We start from the raw sequence: 13,569 nt of genomic DNA, 5'->3' as shown, positions 1-13,569 counted from the left end.
ACTCATTGGTTGAGCATTAATTGTAGCTTTGCTCTACTACAGTTTGGGAAAAAAAGTATCAAACTTCATTAGGCTGAAAATGAGTATCAAGGGGAATGATTGCAACTCATTTATTGCCCTTCCAACAGTTTTTAAAGGAGAGTGGTTTACCAAAACTGAAATGTTTCTCTATTTTTACATTTGGTGTACATGGTTTGAGATATTGCACATATTCTTTCTTTTAATGTTTAAAACCAGTTTTTGCAGAATGCAACTTTCTAAACATAACACGTACCTTCTCCCCAGAATCTACGCAAAGTTTGTCCATAAAATTGTTTCATGGGAATGTCAAAACATGAACTTACTTCATGCCTTTTTTTTTTTTTTATTTCTGAGCAAGCTGGCCTTCACTTTGGACAACATCTCCACTGCTGCAGCTTTTCCATTAATGTTGTTTGGTTGGTGAAGATTTCATAGGCAGTATGTTTTATTTTTTTATGTATAAGGAAGTTGCAACTCTCCTTGCCTATAGTTTGACTTCTACCAAGCTTGAGTTCCTTAAACTTCACATAACTTTACTTTCCAGTGTGGGAAGTCCCATGAAAATGGAAGATCCTGACAAAGACTTTTGGGGTTTTTTAATAAAGAAATTAAGATTACATAACCTGTCGCATGGACCCAAAATACTGATGATGTAGGGCGGCGGCACAAATACAATTTCTATTTCTAATTTTGGGTGTTTTAAAATTCTCACCTAAAGTGTGGAAAACCAAACAAAGCAATCTATGTTTTAACAATCTTATAATGAAGTAATCATTGAAAATTCAAAACCAAGAAAATATCAGCTTTGTTGAAAATATCAAGCTTTGTTCTCTTGCTACTTTTGGGCACCTGAGGAGTCAGTTTAAGGCTATATACAGTAAACTGATTTTTATTCATATATAATGTGGTAGCCTGTTTTTTTACAGTTTGTTCTTTTGTAGTAGGTTTTAAATATTCCTTGTTCTAAGTTTGTAATGGTTTGTTCCATGTACCCAATTTGGCTTCCCTGACGGTTCAGCCCTGAGTTGTTTGCCCCAAGATTTTCCTGCCAAGTGCATGTCAATCCCCCTGTCAGTCTCCTTGTACCTCCCTTGTTCCCTTGTCTTACCCTTGTCTGTCAAAGATAGCACACCCTTTTTACTCTGGAATGTTCCCTGTCCTTCATCCCTTCCTCAAAGTAAGATTGGATTGTAAGGTTTGCTCCTTCCCCTTGCTGGCTTCTACTGAATAGCCCTTACCCTGCATTCCTGCCCTAATGCCTTCCTATTGGGGAAAAGTTGTGTCCTTCCCTCCCTTCTTTAAAAGCAGTTCTTTTGCCCTCCATTATTGTCACTTGTCCCTGACTCCCCTGGAGAAATAAACTTCCTTGGAACTCAAGCAAGCGGTCACCCCCTATTCCTTTGCCTTGGTTCTTCATACTGTGCTGCTGCTGTGCCACCCACACCACAGCCGCAGCCGCGAGGAGCTGCGAGAAGCTGCGAGCCCCTTGGGGGCACCGCCACCCCAGAGAGTCTCTGGAGTGATCTCGAGACTGCGGCGGTCCCGGGGAGTGAGCAGCCAGGAAAACATCTCCCTGTGACTGCAGCAACGCAGTGTCAACATAATATGGAGCTGTAAAATAACTTCTGGATCTAACTGCAGCATAGCAGCAAGTACACTTAGAGCAGGATGGGCTGTGAGTAACAATAGCAAGATGGACTCAAGTCTGCACCTCTCTTACTATTTCTAATATAATAGCTTTTGCTACAGTGGAGAGCGCTGAAGAAATTGTTCCTTTCTCGTTAAATAGCAAATAAACAAAACTTGACCTTCTTGGCTCATCTTGGCATTCAGTGTATGCAAGCAGAGTGGCCTCAAATAGAAACAATTTCTGTTCATTAAGGTTGTCATTAAAGCCTTGCTCTTACCACTCCGCTCAGCTGATGTGAGTTGCATTTTCTTTGTACTTATAAAAGCCATCACAATGTCTTCATCCCTTCCTTTTAAACAGAAAAACCAAAACCCACATCCATTTTGACTGGGACATTTGTTGCTCTATCCCAGTCAAACTCTGATTCCAAAGCTGAAAAGGAACAAAGACCTTTTTTAACAAGGTTGTATGACAAGTTTCAGTGGAAATAAAAGCACTGATTCGAAACGAATTCAGAGTAAGCCAGGACCCTGAATGACCTGAGGTTTTGTTCACCTTCTTCTTAAGCCACATGTTAAGGGTTAAAATTAAAATACATGTTGATTAAAGATCATATTTCATATCTATATGTACGAGTCAGATTACCAATAGTAATTTTTTTACAAGTAGACTCCCCTTTATTTCTTGGTAGATCTCATCTAAATATGAGTCTTCCTGTAAGAAAAAGCAAATTACAAAGTAGACATCTTCACCTTTCAAAATATATCTGATGTTTCCATTTATTAAATTTCTGATACTCCATCTTTTCTTTTCGTGACCTTGAGTAGAATATATTTCCTCACTCTGAGAGATTAATATTATAAATACGGGTGTGGATATAATAAATTAGTAACAGAAACTCCACCTCCATGCTTCCCCAATAGAAATCTACGGCTAAAGACAAAGGAAATTAGGGAAATAATCCTAAAAGAGCTGCTCTGCTAAGTTTATTTATGGAGTATAACTAGTTTCAGCCTTAGATGAATAAATTTATTCCTACCCTCAGCAGACCAACACTCTCACACAAAATGGTATTATCTGCTGCCAGCACAAATGCTGAACCTGGTTGAGCCTCCTGTCGCTGCAAGCGAATGCCATTTGGCTTGTACTTGTGCCACCTGCAGCCACTGCCACTGTGTGCACACCAGGGAACAGCCCAGCAGCAGAATCCCGTGAGCCGACAATGACATGTGACACACAGCATCCACTGCTTTACCTTTTACGATGCCTGTGCTTGCCTGAACTTTGATATAATGCAACAAAACTTATCAAAAATGGAGTAAACCTCAATGAAAGACAAATTGCATAGACCATTGCTGATAACACCATGCTACTCTGCACACTTTACATAGCTCTCATTTTCTTCATGCAGCATCCAGAAATCAAAGTGGGGCAGAATTCGCCCTTTGTGTTTCATTGATGAAGAGTAGCTAAATAAATATCTCAGTAAATATTGAAGTGTTCATCTAAACACTCTTAACAGGCTGAGCACTCACCAGTTCCCATCACCAAAATTGTTATGCAGCAAGTAACCAGAGCCTGAAAGTGTTAACAGGGAGCTGAAACAGCACAGCATCAACCTGTTCTCGAGAACTGGAATTAGTACACTGCTACTAATACATACTCTGGGGTGGCATGAACAACAAACAAGGGGCAGACTCCACTATTTGGCGCCCTTTCCAAAAAATTCCTGCAATGTCATCTAACAGTACAGCAAGGCTTGCACTCTTCTGCCAGCGAACTTTGGTTTTGCCAGCGGAACAGATTGCAACTGACAGGTGAGAAAAGTGATGCTTGTAATCATTATACATCTGAATAACTCAATTTTCTAGTTATTCTTAATTTAGTAGTTCAGTGGTTACCAGGCCAACACAGCACCTGCTAATTAACCACCTGAAATTCCCTCTATAGTAATGAAGCAAGTTTTGGCCGCTGAGCTGGCATTGAGACACCAAGTGAGTCAGAACAATGTCAGTCACATCTGCTTCTGTAATGACCCAACCTGCCATTATCTCTTGTCCGTTCTCCAGGCAGTTCCCACTTTAGATGTCTGTGGTGCTAGCTTTTCCTTGGGGATTCTGCTCTTAAAAACAGTTGCCAATCCGAAATGGAATCAGGATATATGGAAACCCCAGAGTTTGTTTGTTATTTGGTCTAAAATCTGATGCAAGCAGATAAAAACTGGACAATATCTTCAGAGGAAGTTACACACAAGAGTGGCTTCTCTTCATTCTTCAACAGACCCCGTATTTTGGGAGGTCTTGTGGGGTCAGGTGAGTTCTAAGTTCTAAAGGCTCACATGTAAAATAAATAAACTCAGCCTGGCCTTTATTAAGTAATTTACATGTAAAAACCATGAAGGTGTAAAACATCCTTCCTTAGGTACCCGTTTGACTTTTGGTTTTCCTGCTCCCTTATACATGTGGTAAAGCAAACACTAGCGTATTTAGCGTGAACCCTGTTAAGTGGTTACAGGATTGGTGAATAGCTTATTCCTCTGCACACTCATCAACTTATTCTTGAATCTTCTTCAGATTTGTGCTCAGGATTGGCTAGGGACTTGGTGCATTACAGAGGAAATTATTCAGAATACTGAAAAGCCTTTCAGAAACTTAGTGAGACCCTCTTGATGTGAAATCACAACTCCAAGTTACGTGTTCTACTAACAAAAAAACAGGCCCAGAAAACGCATTGACTTTTACTCAGTCACTTCTACCTTTGTGCTGTCTTAGATTGCACTGCTTAGCAATAATTCAAGGGTGATAACGCTATCCTAAAAAGGTTACATGTTCCCCTTTTGCCCTTCCTTTGCATTAGTTTCTTTAAAAGTTTATTTCAAACCAAAAAGGCTCCCATCACTGCATTTTTTTATATTACAGTACATGCACTGGGGGGAAGGAATGAAAGGTGATCTCCAATAAAAACAGAAAAATAAAAATTACTTTAAAAATAAATATTTCAAGTAAAAGTACTGGAATAAAGGAGTAATTCCATATAACTAGCACGATTCCTGTTACTGCTCATAAAAAAAAAAAAAAAAAAAACAAACAAAAAAAAAAAAAAAAAAAAAAAAAAACAACCAAAAACTTAGTGCCGAAGCCCACCATAACCTGAGATAGCTCTGTACCCTCAGGGAGCCACAACAGTTCTGGGGAACAGCTGGGGACTGGGGTTTGCCCACAGCTGAACCTGAAGACCTGCAAGCTCTACAGCACATGCTGTTACAGCAAGGACCAGGTGAAGGAGGAACCTCTTTGTCCTGAGGTTCCACAAGGAAAATTTACTCCCAACAAAAGGACAAAGCAGCACAGACAGCTCATAATGCCTAGTGCAAGGGACTATATAGAGCTGCAAACCAGGGGGTGGATACCGAAAATCAACCAATAGAGGAATTTCAAGGGTGGAGCAAGAGCATTGCATCAACGCTGTGGGACCCATCAGGATATGGGGAGGAGAGGGGAAAGATCACCTGGGCTAATGGGGCATCCTGCGTTAGGGGATTTCCAAGTGGGTGTTTCAATCAGGAATTGGCCCGGGGGTAAGTGCCAGGGAACATTCAGGGAAAAGGGGCAGGGTTGCCTTGACAGGCAGGGAAGGGACTAGAACAAAGGGAGAGGAATAGCTTGAGGGACAGCTTTAAGGAAGGGTACAACTTAAGGAAAAACCAAATTGAGGAAAATGGGGGGGGGGGGGGGGGGGGGAATAACAGAATGAACCATTTAACAATAACTTAATGAAATAAACATGAACCACAACGGATTTTTTTTTCAGAAGCAGCTGGCATGACAAGAGTGATGCATCTGAAAGCAAGCTCTGTGTTTATGGCCAATATGAGAAACATGAGGTGTAATGCATGTTACCTACATACATTTTCCTATTACTCCTGAAGCACATTTACATTGCTATTTAATCATGGGTGACAGGCTTCCCATGATTTTAAGCTTCAGGCTCTTTATGAAAGAAATTCAGCCTTTTTACTTTACCATGTACTGGAGATTAGGAGGAGGAAGAGGTCAGGGTATTTCCCTCAGTGGGGTTATATTGCTGCAGATCATTAAACCTGGCAGATTTCTTTGTCTTTACCCACTGACATTATTTTACATCCAAAATTTCAGGCAAGGATGCTCAACACAAGGCTGGAATTCAAATAGAATTGCCCTGGATTGCCAAGCCATTGAGCATCTGTGACTTTGAAGGTTTCCTGGCTCAAAAAGTGCAACTGAGAGTTTTGAGCTTCAAGAAAGATTTTCCAGGAGAACGCTCTATACAGCACCTACCAAGAAAGGCCACAGTTGCAGATGTGGTGAGGCCTTAAGTCAGTAGCTATTAAACAGAAATTAAAGCACTTCTGGAAGCCCCTGAGCTGCTGACTTTTGGAAGACCAAAGAGCAAAATACTTTGTGATACTACTTTGGCTGTGGTGATCAGCAAGATTCATTGTTGTATCTAATGATTGCTGAGTCATAACACTTAAGGTTCCTTAACTGCTGTGGTTTTTCAACAAAATTATCCTCTCCTACATGGTTTTTATGCAGCTGCCTTATTAGATTTAAAACTTGCCTGCAATGCCCATGAGACTGCTGCCTGAGATGACAACTGGGTAGAGTTTATATATCTTTTTTTCATTGTTTTACTGAAATTTTTCCATTTGGACTTTGGTAGTTCGAGCCTTTGTTTGGTCTAATGTGAGTAATTCACATCCTTAAGGTTTGACTGTCTGCTCACAGCCAGCACAGGAATTAACATAGACATTACGGAGATTTTTTCTTGTAAGGTGTAATAGCAGCCACTTTTAAACCACTTTTTTAACACAGCATATAAAATGCTTCAGAAATATACATTACTATAGTACAAAAAGTTGGTTCTCTGAAGGAAAAACAAAACCATATAGGTGCAGCAGTATGAAGAGCACAATTTTTGAAAATATCATTAAAAAGACATATCAGCCCTTCTGGTCATATTTAGGGAATAATCCTTCAGAAGTATCCTCTGTGACTCTGTCTGGGGTCATGTGAAAAACAAAGTCTTGAGCTTCACCTGACACCCAGAAGTGCTGGAGAAGCAGCAGAACTTGTGGTGAAACTACTCAGTGCCTGCAGCACAGAAAACTAATGAGTAAATATCATATATTTAATGTCTGCTAGTACAGAAGCAGATGAGCTGCTTTTGAACCTTGGATGAAGCACAGTGGGCAACAAATTTCTGTGCCTGTAAACCTGCTCCTGGATCATCTGTCACTTCCTACCCACAAGTCTGCTCCTGACAGTGCTACTGTTCCTGCCTTGATCCTGTTTAAGGTCCTTCACTGGAGCAGTTTTGCACTGCCACCGTCCTCTCCCAGAAAACAGGAATAAATGTATTAGACAAAAAGTTCCTGTCTGCCAAGAAAGATTCCAGGAAAACACACTGATAGATAATTTCCTCCTTCCAAAGTTAGTTAAGTAGTTAAAAGTTGCTTTTATCCTGAGAGCTCCCTAAGTTCAATACAAAGATTGAGACTTCTCTTGGCTGCCCTTTGGGGCACTCCTGCCCAGGAGTTTCCTGATAATCCTGAGCCTTGTCCCTAGAAGATCCAGGAGTTCTCTAGGCAGAACCCAGGTCACACTTAAGTATTATTTTCATTTCTGGGCTCCCCAGTGCAGGAAGAATATGGAATTACTGAAGAGAATCACACCACTCATAATGAATGGCCGGGGCCATCTTTTGCGTGAGGGAGGGCTGAGAGAACTGGGGCTGTTTAGTCTGGAGAAGAGTCAGGGGGAATCTCATCAGTGCACATAAATACCTGAAGGGAGGAGGCAAAAAGGTGGAGTCAGGTCTTTTTCACTGGTGACAGAAGAAAGGGGCACAAAGTAAATTAGAGCAGGGTCTATCTGACCATCAGGAAACACTTTTGTTTTGTGTGGGTGACTGAGCCCTGGAGCAGGCTGCCCAGAGAGGCTGGGGAGTCTCCATCCTTGGACATAGCCCCAGGCAATGGGATCCAGGATCCCTGCTTGAACAGGAGACTTGGACCAGAGGACCTGTAGAGGTCTCTTCCATCCTTGAGACATTCTGTGACTCTGGTTCCATGTGAGTCAGTGGTGTGTTCCTGAGCACCTTTTCTTTGCTACCCTGTACAAGCTGGTGGCATGACACTGAAAAGGTTATTTGTTAGCAGGAACGTGGGCTAGTCACCACAGCTTATCTCTTTTTAATATAAAACCTTGTGCTATGTCAAGGCTTGAACCTCACCCATCTCAAAATTTAAGAGAAGAGGAGCTACAGACAAGTGTCAGTGATGAATTCTTAGGAATTCAGTGTAGAATCACCAAATAGTTTGGGGTGGAAGGGACCTTTCAAGGTAATCTAGTCCAACCTCCCTGCAATGAGCAGAGACATCTTCCACTGGATCAGGTTGCTCAAAGCCCTCTCTGATCTGACCTTAAATATTTCCATGGATGGGGCATCCACCACCTTGACAGGGCAGCCTGTTCCACCACCTTCATCATAAAATATTTCTTCCTTAAATCCAGTCTGCATCTATCATTTGTTAGTTTAAAACCATTACCCCTTGCCTTATCACAGGCCTTGCCTTAGAGACTCTGCTAAAAAGTCTATTCCCATCTTTCTTACACGCCCTCTTTAAATATGGGAAAGCCACCATAAGGTCTCCCTGGACTCTCAATCTTCTCCATGCTGACCAACCCCAACTCAGCCTGTCTCCATAGCAGAGATGCTCCAGCCCTGTGATCATTTCTCTGAGAGAAGGCCTCAAATTTTCATATAACCTCATATCGTGGTAGAATTTTTCCCTAGTGTTGTACAGACACAGAGTGCTTGCTTAAAACCCTCATTAATGGGATCTTTTGCAAACACCAATGCTGACATGGGTAATCTCCTCAGTAAACAGTTGCTTGTTGACTGGATGGCAACAGTATCTTAGTATGGCTTGGGTGAATTGTCTTAAATGGCAGTTTTGCCAAATTCTTATATACACCTCGTATATATTCCTATGTATTGCTTCTCCCTGGCCCTCCCAAGGTTGGTAATCCACACTGAAGCATGCAAATAATAGCTGTGCTGTGGGAGCATCAGTCCATTGCTGTGACTGTAATTTCCACCTCAGACTCAGCTGAAAATAGTAACTTTCAGGTCATGATAAAGGCTAGGCCTTATTGGGAATTTGGACATCTCACTTTCACAGGAAAGATCTGCTCTGTCTAAACCTAATTTTCACAAGATAACTGATGTCAATACCTTCATACACCAAGAATTCTCATTGGACACAAACAGCTTTATCTGTCTTGGGACAGAGATGAGATGTAATGTCTGACTTTCTTGGAATTAAATATATTATTACATGAGAGCTGATGACTTTATCAGCTGAGAAGCATCAGCTTCTTCTGCAAAAGTATTTATCTTAGATTGGAAATATGAGAGAAGAAAATATGTATTTAAGGTCTTTGTAGTTCCAATCAAGGGAAAAATATGGTTTTCACTATCAGATACAAGTTAAAATAAAAAAAGAATGTTCCCTTATGCTAAATATGCTATCCATTTTCTGTTTCTGAATTTAACTGAAATTATTTAGGTTATCTGAACACTTCTACTTTTAAACTAAGGAAGGCCTCATCATGAATTGGATTAGTCATATAATATTCTGATAAGCACTTTCTTATCCATGGTATGCCAATTCAGTATGAATGCTTACCAAGATAACACTTGGTATAAATGGGGTGCACACTACCAGAAATACTGCATTCTGTGCTGAAATACCCCCAGAGCCACCAGCAACAACTTCCAGTATCAGCTTTATGGGGCTGTCAGCAGAACTGGTTGAACTGAAGTAAAATTGTTCAAAGCAGTGGAAATCACAATTTATTGGGGTGTTTCGGATTCTGGTGGAGAGAATACATACATTTAAAATGAGCAGAAATGGAATAACTCTTTAAACTTTGTGTCTGGGCTAATTTTAGCTGTTGAGCTGTAGCTGTGCAGCTTCAAAGTGGAAATGACTGCATTTCATCTCACTTAAAATATACCAGCACTGCTTGCTGAAATGCACATTACAGGACCCTCAAGGAAAGGCACTTATGCTGTGGCAAAAGTTTGCAGTGATTTTGTTTAATAAAGGTGTTTTAACAAAGCAGTTCCTCACTTCCTCACTCTGTCTCAAAAGCAGAGTTTCCTAGGATTCCTACGAGCCTCCAAGCAAATCTGTGGAAACATAATAAAAGACCAGAAAGAAAAACCACTGATTATGAAAGAAGGGTAACAAAGGAAAAACAAATAAGCAGTGAGGGAGATGGAGAAGCAACAACCTATGAAACAAATACCTAAATTAATTATGCTTCAGAAAGTGTGACTGCGCTGACAGCAAGGCAGGAGAGCCTTGCTGCAGTACAGGTCTGTTTGCTCATGATTACAGTTCTGAAGCTTCTAGCCCAAGTACTACAGCAGTATTGAAATAAAGCTCAGCAAGGAAACATGTTTTATCACCACGATGACACACCACGCTCAGGGAATTATCTCCTTTCACAGTCAAAGAAATTTTAATCTATTTCCTGTGGCTTCGGATCCAGCCTGAAATGATTGATTTCCAGAGGAATGCTGCCAAGTCCAATTCTTCTCCTGGAAACAATACAAGAAAGCTTGAAAAATAGAGAGACCTTTTTCAGATATGTGTTTAGCTACTGGGAACCCCCTATGTCAAGTAATCACTTCCTAGTCTGTCATTCCTAATTTTTTCTTACTGTTCCTTTGATCTGAAGACAGCAAAGAATCTTTGAATATATTTTTACAGCTTTGTAACATCCCAAAGCATCTGATTACTCCATAAAACTTCATAATCCTACATCTAAAACCCCATAATCTTGCTCACATCCAATTAGTTATCTTTTACACTACTAGTTAATGCAACATTAAGTGAGTACAAATAAATCAGCTTAATTTGACAGTCATTCAGTACTTTAGTCTAAAATGAGCAAACTTAATGGTTCAGCTTATGAGCCTGAAAAAACATACCAAGAAAGTGCTGGATACTTAAATTATTATGGCCAAAAGGCCTGCAAGAAAAGCCAGGATGAAAGAATGGGGTGTAAGAGAAAAGGGTAAAGTGTCTAGATTTAAATGCTTGTGTTACCAGAAGATCATAATAAAAAGTATCATGCAAAACATAGTTGCCAATGCTAAAGCTGGAAGAACAGAGCCAGCTATAAATGCAAATAGATGTATTCCAATTATCTTATTAAATTTCACTGGTTTATATAGCTCCATTGCTTTAATAAATATTTTTACTGTCCCCAGGATTTAATTTTCTGTTCTTAAACTTTCAGTTGCATTATCCATCAAAGTCAATTCAGGCTCTAAGGTTTAAAAGGAAAAAAAAGGAGGTATTAGGTCTGCCTTGTTGGTTCCTAACTAATGAATTTAATTAAGTAACCAAAACTGAAAAACCAACACAGATGGCAGAGAACAGAGCAAGTTATTGCACTGCTATCTCTGTTATCAGCCATTACAAAGCATATTTTCAGATCCAGAAAGTGAAGTGAGAGGTCTGTCCCATATTTCCACCCCTCTCTTTTTCCTCCCACCTTCACTATGGCTGGAATTGATTTCATTTTCAGAACTAATTTTAATTAGTTATTTTAATTAATTGTAAGCAGTGCCCACTTTTATCCAGCACTAGTTAAGTTTCTTCATAAAATTTTATTGTTATTTGATCATTAAATCATTGAAACCTCAAATTTCTAAAACTAACCCTGACAAGCTTCAATGAACAGAGCCAGACGGAATTGAAGATTGGACATTTGGGATCTTAAATTTATGGCCCTTCAAGGACATTGCAGTAACCAGAAGGTAGAGAGGAGATTAAAGCCTGGAAATTTGGAGACTCCCTGTCTGAGGGGAAGAACTGAATCAGGTCAAGAGAATGTGGTCTGAAGAAGGAAAGTGGTAGGAACATAGAGTCAAGAGGAAGAGGCACCAAGCACAGGTAAAGGAGTAGGTCAGAAACAGAGGAAATCCTCAACTTCTCTTTCTGAAGCTGATACCTGCTCCGAGAAACAGGAGTAAAAAAAAAAAAAAAAAAAAAAAAAAGAAAGTTGAACTTATAATTGTATTGTTCTCCTTTCAAGTGATAAAAATCAGATGGTGAATCAGAACTGGCATAGACCATTTTTTTCTTGAGTCTAGAAACACTAAATGTAGCCATTTAAATGAGTACATATCAATGTCAGCACTCGGTATTTCCATGAGTCAGCAAGGCCTTCACCAAAACAAGGCTTGCAAAATTCAAACCAAATACATCCAACATAAGCCAATATTCAGCTGTCTCCACAGACCTCTGATTAGAGAAGAGACTGAATGAAACCTCTGTGCTCTTGAATTTTGAGCATTTAATTCTCAACCAAGCCATACATCTAACCTCATTCAGGCATTTCCTCCTAACTGAAGTGGGATTTAACATGTGCAGTGGAATTTGTCGCACACAGTTTGCAGGGGGTAAGATCTCTGACCTTCAAGGGAGAATGCAAACACCAGACAGTCCAGCCAAACGGATTTCTAGTGCACATCAAGTCTCTGCACATGGCTACAGTGGGAAAAGTACAAGAAAATAAAGATTCAGTACTGCTGCAGTTGCTGCACTCAGTTTATCAGTGATGCCTGATTTGCTTGCAAACAGGATAAGAGCGGTCAAAGGAAAGAGATGAATACTGAAATATCTGGGGCTGGCTTCTATAGACAGAACAGGAACCTTCATCCTAATTTGAAAGAAGAAAGCAAAAATAAGATGAAATAAGAAAAATCACATATAAAATTAGGTCAATTTAGTCCTTTTATACTTAGATGTGCTGTACAATTGCTGTAAAATTGCACTGTATTAAATGTGGGAAAACATAGGTTGGGCAATTGAAGGCTCATGCACTTTTAAACCCCTGAATTGAATTGAATTTCTGGGCATCACTTCAGAAGAGAAAACAGCTTAGGTTTTATTTTTTCTTCTTCATTGTTTTTTTCTGTCTTTAAATCTTTTCTTTAAATGCGTATCACACACCAGTAAATTAAATTCCTCATTACACTTTTTTTTTTTTGCTTGAGAGTAATTGATTTCAATAATAGCTGTGAAAATGGAGCTATCCATCCTGCACAGAAAATCTTCCATGCAGAATTTAACTCAGGTTTGTGCATTTCTCTTATCCTCCAGGCAGTCATTTGCTGAGGTTCATTTAATCAACTCAGGTGCTATTATGTGAACAACCAGCTGGAGAAAGTTTATTTCTAATAATCTTCAACAGATCTCTGAGAGAATATTCACTCACATATCTGTGTTACAAGGAGTATAATAGAGAATAATCATTTGATACTTCAGTGAATTCCTGTACTTAGTTGTGAAATTCTAGGATTAATAATTAAAGAAATTCAGATGGGGATGTGGTTCTTTAAGCATTAGAGTGTGAATCAGCTTGTAGTCTAGAAATTAAAATTGTGCTTAAAAAAACATCTAACAAGAATCCTATTGTGTATATGAATCTAGTGCAATATGTAGTAGAAAAGAGCATTACTGGCCATATTAAATGGCAAGTCCTGAATTTTACTGCATGATACACAGAGTGATGTGAGGAATGAAACTTTTTAGGCCCAGTTTTGAAGTTCCCTTCTGTTGTATTTAGGCCATACTTTGCTTATCTGTCACATGCCAGCCCTACCTGTTGTATGAGGGCCTTTAGGTTATAGCTGAGTACAAATTATCAAGTTCCCTCAGTAGCAAAACACAGAGCGAATTCTGTACTGGGGCATCTCACACCTGCACCAGTCTGGTACAAATATGACTGCAAACTACTTCTTTACATTTGTTATACTTTGCTTGCCTTTCTTGCAATCCATTCAGCACCAGA

The sequence above is a fragment of the Melospiza melodia genome, chromosome 4 (genome assembly GCF_035770615.1).
Source record: "Melospiza melodia melodia isolate bMelMel2 chromosome 4, bMelMel2.pri, whole genome shotgun sequence".
In the NCBI taxonomy this organism is placed as follows: Eukaryota; Metazoa; Chordata; class Aves; order Passeriformes; family Passerellidae; genus Melospiza; species Melospiza melodia.
Note: the sequence above shows the minus strand (reverse complement) of the source record.